Consider the following 12,210-nt stretch of genomic DNA (forward strand, 5'->3'; position numbering starts at 1 on the left):
GTGAACCTCCTCTAATGCAGTCCATTGCTTTAATATGTTCTTCTGTCAACGCATTATCACTTTACAACCAGTGATGACTATTTTTCAACTTGTCCCCTCATCCCTTTACTGAATGTTTTCACCTCACGGAATCGAATATGTAATTCATTGTTTGGGATTGGCCTCTACCTTCTAATGCTCCAGGATTCTTGTTTCTCTTACTTCCTCAAGGTCAAATGACTATTTTGCAACAAATATATTCCAGTGCGCATACATATTGTCACTCTGAGATGTGTGTTCCTCTCTTCATCATCAACAGTAGTTCCACTATGTATTCTGAATTTACCAATCAACGAAATTCTCTTTCACTGCCACGGGGAGGATATATCTCTGTATTTTGCAGTACATCACTAACGGACAAGGTATTCCAATACTTGTTTGTATATGGGCAAATTGCGGCAGCCGAAGTTTGTTTTTGTCCCCTCTAAATCTCATCGAGAGCCCTCCGTTTTGGTTTCTTCTGGCTCCTCTGCAACGGTGGGTCAAATGGCTAGTCTTCCTCTGCATCGATATTCTTCATCATCAAAAAAATCTCCTCCAACCACTTCTTCTAAACGTCTAAAGCAAGATCCTCCCTCACCGGATAAACCTGCTTCACCAATCTCCATGGAGTTACTTTTAGAGGAGATTCGTGCCCTTCGACCCTTTGTTGAAGAAACTAATAAAGACATGCAAATTTTGAAAGAAAATTGGTCATTGATGGACTCCAGAAATACTTCTGTTCAGCAACAAGTTTCGGTTGTGCAATATAACTCTGAACATATCACTTCTTTGGAAAAGTCAGTTCTTGCTCTCCAACGTCACATCGAGGATTTGAAAAATATGAATAGAAGAAACAACCTTCACATTTATGGTTTAACAGAATCTCTGGAAGGTGATGATCCTTTTTTTGAAATTTACAGATCTCCTTTCAGTTCTTTCGGCGGCCAGATCCAAACGACAAAGTTTGTGAATGGGTCAGAGAGTGTTCTTAGCTCAAGATGTCTCCAATGCTACTGCATCCAGAAGAAAGGAATTTCTGAATCTTCGTGCACCTCTACGATCTCTCGGCGCTCGATATGGGTTGTTTCATCCTTGCATTTTCAAAGTTACTTACCAAAACAAGACTTGGACCTTTCAAGAGCCTGGAGAACTTAAAAACTTTCTTCTTCTTCACTCAGGTGGCGCCATGGATACTTCGACCTCTTCTAGTGGCTGATCATTTCCTTTTCTTTTCTCGCTTTGTCTGTGTTTGATTCCTCCTTATAGAATACTTGCGGTTGTTCCATTTTCAATTTCTCTTTCTTGATCTTTTCTAGTCATTCCTGTTCTCTTTCTTACTGCATATGTTCTTTATTTAATTATTTGATTTAGCATGTAGAGTATTTTTCCCTGTATATCGATATTGTCACTTCGCATTTATTATTTGTCTTTTTCTCTCCCAATATAGGTTCTTGATGATCCTTCTTAAATCCATATCTGTGGCATTCTCATTTCCCTTGTCCTGGTCGGGTTTGGATTTCAGCCCCTCGCCTGGTTCGTCTTGTTGAGTGTCGCCATTTCCCCACCTTCCTTGTATTTGTTCCTTAAGGTATGTTAATTTCAGTCGTCCTTTGGGTATGTATTGTCTCTTTTTCTGATTTTATCTTTCCTTCCTTCCTTCCCCTTTCCTTCCCCTTTTTCCTGTTTCTTGGTTTTCAGTCTTTCTTCTTGCCTAGCTTGTTTCTTTCGTCTAGCGGTTATTTCATGTTTGCCTGCATTTTTGTACCTTTTGATGTTTTTATGCCTATTTCATCTGCATTTTGCTCTTTGGCGTTCTATTGTTTTTATATCTTTTTGCAAATTTTATTGTTAACATATTTACCCTGTTTAAGAATTTAGAGTTATCTCATGGAATGTAAAAGGCTTTGTTAACCCCATTAAGCGGCAGAGAGTACTTTCTCATTTGTCCTCCTATACCCCTGATATTGCTCTTTTACAAGAAACCCACCTTGATGAACTTGAGTCCCTTAAGTTAAAAAGGAGTTGGGTGGGTTCAGTTTTATTTTCTCCCTCTCCCATTAAGAAAAATGGAGTTGCTATTTTAGTTCATAAAAAGTTAAAATGTAAAGTGTTATTGGAGGAAAAAGACTCGGAAGGGAGATGGATTTTGGTTAAATTGCTAATTGACTCTATTCCCATAACTGTTTTTAATATTTATGGTGCTACTCAACCTGATTGTTTGTTCTGGCCTTTAATCACTAGCAAATGTATTCAACACAAGGATGAACTTTTTCTTTTAGGTGGTGATTGTAACCAGGTTATTGACCCATTTCTCGACCGCAAATCCAATGTGCGTTTCATTCCCCACAAACCTCATAAGCAGTTTTTGAACACTATCTTTCAAACAAATATCTCCGACTCTTGGAGGCTCATGCATCCAGATACTCTAGATTATACCTTTTTCTCACACCCTCACGCCTCTTCTTCTAGGATAGATTATATCTTTCTCTCCCAATCTCTTACATAGAATCTCTTATCCTCTTCTATTGAGCCTATTGTTATTTCAGATCACGCTCCTGTTATAACGGATATTGATTTACTTCCTCCTCATCCAAACCCTCTCGTTGGCGCTTCAACTCTGCTCTTCTTACTGATCCTAATTTTTCTTCTTCATTTCGTACTTTTACTGTTGACTTCTTTCAAACTAACTCTACTCCTGCCGCTCCTCATATTTTCTGGGACTCTTTTAAAGCTACTGCACAAGGATTTATTATTGATTTTGTTTTTAGGAAAAAGAAACAATTTCTCCAAAAACGTAAGTCCTCTCTTGCATATATTAAGAAATTAGAACATCAATTGTACACCTCTTCTGAGAAATGTATGTCCCCTGAACTTTTACGTGCAAAAATTTCCTTTAATAAATTTACTACGGACAATGCCTCCTCAATTATTCTCCGTAGTAGTGCTCGTTATTACGGTGGTCGCAACAAATCTGGGAAGCGTTTAGCTAATTAGCTCAAATCTCGTAAGGAACGTACCTCCATTGAATCTATTTTTTCCTCTGACAATATTCTTTTCCACACTAATGAGCAGATTCTTGAATAATTTCAACTCTTTTATCAGCAACTTTATACTCCAGAATCCCCTCCTACGTCTTCCATGCTCCGTTCTTACTTTGATAAATTACCTAAACCTTCCACATCTCATCTTAATTTTTCATCCCTCGATCTTGATCTCTCCCTTCATGAATTGTCTACGGCTCTATCTTCTCTTACTAAGGGTAAAACTCCTGGTCCTGATGGCTTCCCGGTGGAATTCTATTTTCACTTTTCTGACCTTTTATTACCTAAACTTTTATTACTCTTTCAATCCTTTTGCTCTTCTGGTACGGCTGCAGGTACCTTTCAAGATGCCACCATTTGTCTCATCCCAAAAGAGGGTTGAGATCCTCAACTTTGTAAAAATTATCATCCCATTTCGTTAGTTAATGTTGATTATAAACTTTTTGCCATTTACTTGTTTTACGTTTGGATTCCTTTATGCCACACCTTATTGATAAAGATCAATGTGGTTTTATTAAAGGAAGGCTTACTTCTGATAACTCTCGTCTTTTTCTGAACATTTTAAGTAAATCCCCTTCTTTCTCACACCCTTTAGCTGCTATTTCTGTTGATGCTGAAAAAGCTTTTGACAGAGTTGACTGGTCTTTTTTATTTGCTGCACTTAAATGGCATGGCTTTAGTTCCAAATGTATTTCTCTCATTTCTTTATTATATTCTTCACCCAAAGCTTCTATTCTTGTGAATGCTCATCTTTCTTCTTCTTTCACTCTGCAAAGAGGTGTTCGTCAAGGTTGCCCTCTTTCTCCACATCTTTTTGTTTTAACCCTTGAACCCTTTTTGTCCTCCATTTGCCAGAATTCTTCATTTTCCAGTTTTCCCTATGGTGATCAGCAATTAAAACTGTCTGCATACGCTGATGACATTCTTTTATTCATTTCAAATCCTGAAGCGTCTATTTTTCTTTATTGTCCGAATTTGAAGCGTTTTCTCTTGTATCTGGTTACAAGCTCAACTCAGATAAAACTGAAATTCTCCCATTGACTAAGTTTTATCTCCCTCATTTCTTTTCTTCCACTGATTTTTCCTGGAATAGTTCCAAGATTAAATATCTTGGGATTTGGTTTTCTAATTCTAGTTCTTCTTCTGTTAAACTCAACATGGCTGCTGTTCTCCCCCAAATTGATCAATTATTTTATTCTTGGAATCCTCTCTTTCTTTCTTGGTGGGGTCGTTTAGACTCTATTAAGATGATGATTGCTCCTATTCTTATCTATACCCTCTCCATGCTGCCTGTACATATACCTACTCTCTATTTCAAACGTATTGACTCCTCCATCTCTAAATTTATTTGCAAAAATAAAAGATCTAGAATTTCTCTGCTAACTCTTCATAGACCTAAATCAAACGGTGGTGTTAGTTTCCCAGACTTTCGTCTCTATCATAAATCCTTTTCTTTTCGTCAAGCTTCACGTTGGCTTTCCTTGGATTCTCCTCCCCTCTCTCCTCTTTGGCTTCCTATCGAGCGTTCCTTTTTATCGCCCTTTTCATTTGACAAACTTATACGTTTCTCTTCTAAATCTCCTTATGATTCTTTCCCTTTGTTCAAACATACTTCCTCTCTTCTCAAACCTTTATTCTCTTTTGCATCTATATCGCATACATCTTTTTAACAATTACCCCTATGGTATAATTCCCCTCTTCTTGTAAATAATAGACCCATCAACTGGACCTCGTGGAGTCTTAAGGGAATTATCTGGATTTGTCAGCTCTTTGATGGTGTACTACCTTGTTCTTTCCCGCAATTTCAACTTCAATTTCATTGTCCTCGTTCCTTCCTGCAGAAATACACTCTTCTTATGGAAGTTATTCTTGATCGTTATTATTCTCTTCCTTCATCAACGCCCATTGCTTCCCCTTCTCATCTTTTGACCCTGCTCCATACGCTTCCTAAGGCATCTCTTATTTATAAATTATTTTCTTGTCCTAATCCGGAACGTCCCAAATCTAAATTGGAACTTTCCTGGGAGGCCGATTTGGGTTGTACTTGGCCCATTTCTCTCTGGGATAAAATATGGTCCAAATCCTTGAAGATTTCTCGCTCTGCTTCCTCACTAAATCTCTCTTTTTTCTTTATCATAGACTTTATCTTTCTCCTCTTTCTCTTTCTCATTTCTCAGCTTCCTCTGATTCTTCCTGTTGGACTTGTAAGTCACCTAAAGCTGATCTTCTGCATATGTTCTTTTTTTGTCCTACGGTTTTCACTTTTTGGAAACAGGTTTGGTCTTGTATCTCCCGTATTTTCTCTCTTTCTCTTCCACACTCACCCCCTCTTCCTTTTTCTTGGCAGTCTCTCTGATAATCTAATTTTACCCTCACACTCCCTGGGTCTCTTCGACCTTATGCTTGCACTTGCCTTTCAACACATATCTGTTAATTGGAAGTCTCTTACAAATGTCTCCATACAACAGTGGTAGAACTCTTTATGCCATTTCCATAGACTTGATGTCTCCTTTGCCTTCTTCTGTAAACCGCCTCGTAATGTTGAACTCCACTGGTTACCTCTTACTGTATATCTTGATCATTTAACTGAGCAGAAAACAGTACCTACTTATTTCAAAAATTTTAAACCCCCTTGAATTGTTTTACTCTTTCCTCCTTGAATGTTTCAAAACTTTTTATTGCCCTTATTGTGAAAATGTTCACATATTCTCTGATATTCACCTGTATGATTTTTTTAATTTACCGTTAGGTTTATAACAATATTTTGGTTTTATTTTACTTCTTCCCCCCTTTCCTTCCCTCCTCCCCCCTTTTTCCCTCTCAAAATACCATAAAATGCTTTTAGTTCTCTAGCTTGTCATTAGGATTGTTATACTTTTTATCTGCATTGTATATTTTATATCATTCTTCCTGATGTCACTTGTTATCATTGCTAAAATAATAAAGCTTTTTAAAAAAAAAGTCCCTCTGCATGCCCCACAAAACCATGATGGGCAAAGGCCCCACCATTGTTAACTCCCTCATTACCTTTGGCCACCCCAAGAAACATCTCCGCTCTGCAAACAGGAGTCTGGCCTTCGTCCCCATAATTCATAGGACATGCAGTGCGGGTAGCTCCTTCTCGTATAGCACAGCCAGGCTATGGAACGCTCTTCCCTTGCAGCTATGCTCGGAGACCCATCTTCTCACCTTCTGAAAGCACCTGAAAACGTGGCTATTTCAAAACATCAGTCTGTAACCCCCCTCACTGCTATATCGCTAGCGCTGGGATGCCTCTGGGTAGCTACGTACTCTAGAAATGCTAACTAATAATAATAATTATAATCAATTGTTAGTTAATTACTACTTAATTAACTTCCCAGCCTAGACCCCTACAACCCTAGCATCCCACAACTAAAATATAATTTAAATAAATAAGTATTTCATAATTTATATATTTAAACTGTAAATATATAATGTCTACAAATAATAATGAATAGTTATTTACTAAATTAACTTCCCACCCTTGTACTACTACAAACATAATATCCCACAACTAAAACATAAGTAAAATAAATGTTACATAAAATACTGAATTTCATTAAAATAAATCAACTGATTATTTAAAAAATAATATTTAATTGTTAATTGAGTAGGAATGCATTTCCCTCGCTATATCCTTACAAACAGCCTCTAAATAACATTTTTTTAAATATTTTTTTTTATTACAAGCCATAGGTGAAAAAAAATGTTATATACATTGGTACATTAATTTCTTCATACTTAGACGTACATTAGAAAAAATGTACAATAGCCAAGAGACAACCCTAGACAAAAAAATACCACAGCGATAATACAAAAACTGCAATAATGCACAAAAAAAATAGTATTACCGTACTTAAGATATTACTTCCAAAACATATTAGGTTACCCAATATATAAACAACTGATAATAGGCAGCATCAAGATTATTATTATTATGCCGTTCATAAAGTGCTAGTGCAAAAGTGAAAAAGACCGACGCTTGAAAGTGCTATTGTTATTACGTGCTAAATTTGGCCTATATAAAGTGACTAATGCAATAAAGTGCCGATGCATAGTAACACAAATAGTAATACACTTCATGAAGTGCAAATACAATAACGAAAAGAAAAAAAAAAGGAAAAAAAATATATATATATCTTTTTTTCTTTTTTCCCTCTTCTCCCTCTTTCCCTTCCTTCCTTCTCCCTTCCTTCCTTTCATTCTTCCTTTTTGACTAATATATATGATAAAAGTGTTTAGCAATTTGATATAGCACGGCAGATGGATACTTACAATTAACTAAAATATAACAATCACCTTCCTTTTAACAGTTCAAGCTTGTTAAAATGTTTCCAATTCCTTTCAAATCTTGCAATTGCACCCACTCTACCTGCATAGGCTCTCTCAAAATTATATGTTCTTCTCATTTTATTAACCCACTTAACATGACATGGACTCAACGTAGATTTCCAATTTTGCAAAATCGGGGACCGTGCCACGGCAGCGGAAATAAAAATAAACACTTCTTCTGATTCATTGAACCTATTCCTGTCTTTACTGATGCCAAAAAGGGCCACTTCCTCTTCTGGAAGAAGAATTTTCCCAGTTGCTATTTCCAAATCTGCGAAAATCTCCTTCCAGAAGGGTTCTAACTTTGGACATGAGAAAAAAATATGATACCAACCACCCTGTCCCCTGGTTTTGCATCTAAAACATTTGTTCTCACATTCAGGGAACATTCTCTGTAGGGCCTCTGGGGTATATTATGCCAGCCAGCGAGAAAGAAAGGACATTCGCTTATAGTTAGCTGCTCGAAGTGCTCTGTTTCCTAAATAACATATTGTCTCCCAGTCTTTATCTGACAATACACACTGTAATGTAAGATTTATTTTCTCCAAGTGGTTAATTATTATAGTAGATGATCCAGAAGGGGGTAGCTTTTTATACCAGAATCCAATACCCTTATGTTTCTCCCCATATAGCGTTGTTAACAAAGCATTGGGTGTTGAATCTAGACTTCCTACTTCTTTTCTTATAAAATAAATCAATTGCAAATATTGAAAAAACATGAGCCGCCTCGGACGCGTTCTATCTCTAACCATTTGCCAGCTAATTAACGTATTTTGAGTAAGAAGATGCCTTATTTCACAGAATCCGGCCGATTCCCATTCTGTCAGATGACTTGAAGAAATCCTAAGACCCATTTTAGCACATTCTGACAGTTTCAAATAAATAGATCCATCTGAACCATGTTTTTCAAATAGCAGCCGTAATCTTGATGAATACCCCATCAGTGTCTTGTATCGTGTTCTCTTTGGAAGCTTTGCAGTTTTTAAGAAGATAGGAATTTGAGAGCCTGATTCCTCAAGCATTCTATTTAAAAAAAAAATTGTCTCTTGTCTGTCTAGCCTTTAATAATCCTGCCATTATATCGAAAAAAGCTGCTTCGTAATATGTATTAAAATGGGAAGAGCAAGCCCGCCTTTGGTTAACAGGAAGTTGTATTACCGCGAGTTTGACTCATTTGGCCTTTTTGTTCCAAATAAATTTTCTCATCATGGATTCTAGTTCGTTAAAAAAGGCCATATTGACTTTGATTGGAATATTACTAAACAAAAATAAAAGCAGAGGTAATATGTTCATCTTTATCAATGCCACTCTGCCAATCAATGATAGGGGCAGTATATCCCATTGTTCTAAAAGGCTCTTAATTTTATTCTTTGTTTTTATGTAATTCAGTTGAAAAAGTTCTTGATAGTCTCTGGTCACATAAATCCCTAAATATCTTATTGGGTCCCCTTTTTCTGCTTGGAACTGAAGATCTGGCGGAAGGAAATCTAAATTTGAATTTATAATAAGAACTTCCGTTTTTTTCTCGTTGATTTTATAGCCTCCTATCTTCTCATATTCCTGAAGCTCTTTCATAAGATGTAAGATAGTTTCTTTATCAGTAGCCATGTAAAGGATGATGTTGTCGGCAAATAATTTTAACTTTGACGTTCCAGCAATTGGGGAAGATATTGCTTCATTATTTCTTATTTTTATTACCAGGGGTTCGATAAAAAAGGTGAAAAGCAGGGGTGATAAGGGGCAACCTTGCCTAGTACCCCGTTTTATTTTAATCTTCCCTTGCTTGCCATTTATTATCACCTGGGCTGATGCCCCTTCATAAATATTTTGTAACATGCTAATAATAGGGGCGGGGAATCCAAAATAACCCAAAGAAAAAATTAACGCTGCCAGTTGACTAAATCAAATGCTTTTTCTGCATCAATCATAAGAATGCATGCAGAAATTGAATTAATATTAAAATAATCTAGCGCCTGGCTACCAATGAGGCAGAGAGACACGTTTAAGCTGATGTGCATAACGCACAGAGCTTTGCACAAAACGGGCCCTCACATCCTAAAAAACAAAATCAGATTTTACGTTCCCTCCAGGAATCTGAGATCCCGTACGGCAGCCAGAGCAAGAAATACTCGTGCGAAAACAGCCAGGATGGGTGGACGGGCGTTTTCCCACCTGGCGGCAAATAGCTGGAATGAACTGCCTATGGAACTTAGATTAATTGACTGCCATTTGTCCTTTAGAAGGCAATTAAAAACATTCCTTTTCCCCAAATCTGATTAAATTACAATGATGACCCTGTTAATTGCCACTACCCACTTCTGTCATAACAGCGCCGTGATATCCTATTTAGGATGATTGTTTGCGCTCTATAAGTACCATTGACATTGACATTGACTGTATTAAATATTCTGTGTTGGCAGCCATACTACGACCGGCTATAAAACCCGTTTGGTCTTGATGTATTACCTCCTGGGCTGCCAACACAAATCTTTGAGCCCAAATTTTCATGAAAACCTTATAATCAGAGTTTAATAGACTAATTGGTCTATAGTAATTTACTTCCTCCGGATTCTTGCCTTTCTTAACAAAACTAATAATTGTGGACTCTTTAAACTCTGAGGGAACCCTACCACCTAGTCTAATATAATTAAATAAATGTTTCAAGGGATCTTCCAATTCCTTCAAAAAAAACTTATAAAATTTGATTGGGAATCCATCTATCCCTGAGGCCTTTGCTCCTGCTGTGGCTTTTATGCTATTCTGAATTTCCAGATGACTTATATCACAGCCTATTTGATTAGATCTGAAGTTGGAAATTTGGGGGATATTTAAATTATCAAAATATTCCCTGATCAATATTTCCTCCACTTGAATATCAGTAGAGTATATTCTCTCGTAATGATCAAGGAATATTTTCGCAATTCCCTCACTTCGAGTATCTATTCCACCTGACGGGTCTTGGATTTTTAAAATGATGGAAGACTCTTGTTTTTCCTGATCGAATTTGCCAGCAGCTTACCCATGAGTTGACTGTCTTCATATAGCTTTTGTTGAAAGGCTTTTGAGCTATTTATCTCTTCCAGGATGAAGAAGTCCCTAAGCAATGCTTTAGCTTGTTCCCAGTTATTAGGTTTTTGATTCAGTTTCAATGTATACTCATTCTCAGCAGCACACTGAAGGGCAGAAATTTTTCTTTTTCGGTCATTTGCTTTATTGCAAGAAAATGCTATAATCTGCCCCCGGGCTGCTGCTTTGAATGCCCCCCTCTGCTGAGTCCTTATTTACTAAAAAAAATTCCCTTATCCAATCTTTAAAACCCTCAACCCATGTCATGTTCTGTAACAGGGTACGATCCAACTGCCACCTAGATCGCTCCCCTGTCGTACCCTCTAGTATTAGTTCTACCTCAATCCTCCCATGATCTGAAAAGGGATTGCAGCCTATCAATGCGTTGGAAATTTGGAGTGATCTTGAGGATAAAAAGAAATCTATTCTAGAGGCTGTATGGAACCTATTAGAATAGCACGTGTAAGACTCTAGATTGGGGTTTAGGGAACGCCAGGAGTCCTGCAATTGATATTCTGACATAAAAGCCTCTAACACCCCTTTAGTCTTTGGTTTTAGTTGTTTCTTATTCTTGTTTGAGGTGTCCCTCTTTAAATCCTGGATATAATTGAAATCACCTCCTATTATAATTTGCCCAGCAGTGCCCCTTAGTATTTCACTAATTTCAGTCAGGGCCGAGGTGTCATCAAAAATTGGGTCATAATAATTTACAAAATTGAATACTTTTCCCAACAATTTTGCTGTAACCCAAAGCCATCTACCTTTAGAGTCTCTTTGCATTTGCAAAATTTCCCAGGGTAAATTCCTAGAGAAATAAATAGCGACACCCCTCTGGGCGACCCCAGCTGAGGAAAAAAACCCATAGGAAAAATATCTAGGTAGAAACAACTTTGGAGAGTTCGATTTCAGGTGTGTCTCCTGGAGGAAGACCACATGGGGTTTAAAGGCAATTACCCATTTCAAAAGAGCTCCGTATTTCTGTTTATTTAGCAGCCCATTTGCATTAATGGACAGGATATTGCACAAGTCAAATCTCATTGACGAAGCTATGAAGTTCTAAAACCTCTTCTGTACCAACCCATGTTAAGAATAGAAAACCTACTGAGCTTGTATTTTTTTCTGCTTTCACTCCCCCCCACCCAGGACCCCCCAGGAATGTGGGAAACCCCTCCCCGTCCACAGTGCCCACATCCCACCCCTTCTTTCCTCTACGGGTGTCTTCTTGTTACACCCTAGTGTGACCCTTGACCCAGGAACACCCGCCTGAATTTTTTCCATACTCTTTTTCCCTTTTTTTTCCTTTTAACTAGATTAACATTATAACATTAGATTCCTCATATTTAACATTCCGTTAACATACAGTTAAGCCAAGCCATTGAGCCTAGGCCCTTGTAGATATCTCATTAAGAAGGGTCTGTGCCTCTTCTAAATCAGTAAATAGAAAGAATTTTCCCCCAACGAGAACCTTCAGCTTTGATTGCTGCGCAATCGAGGCCTGGGCACCATTAGCTTTAAACAACTGCATCAATTTTACAAACTCTTTCCTTCTTTTAGCTGCAGTTTCTGTCATATCCGAAAAAATCCTGCGTTTTGTAGTTTCGGAAACAGAAACCTGGCGTTGTTCATATGCCTTAGATAGTATCCGTTCCTTAATCCTGAAATCCGCAAAATTTAGTAGGATAGTTCTAGGGAATGGAGAGTTCGCAAAATGCTGAGCCGGTACTCTGTG

The sequence above is a fragment of the Lissotriton vulgaris genome, chromosome 11 (genome assembly GCF_964263255.1).
Source record: "Lissotriton vulgaris chromosome 11, aLisVul1.2, whole genome shotgun sequence".
Lineage (NCBI taxonomy): Eukaryota > Metazoa > Chordata > Amphibia > Caudata > Salamandridae > Lissotriton > Lissotriton vulgaris.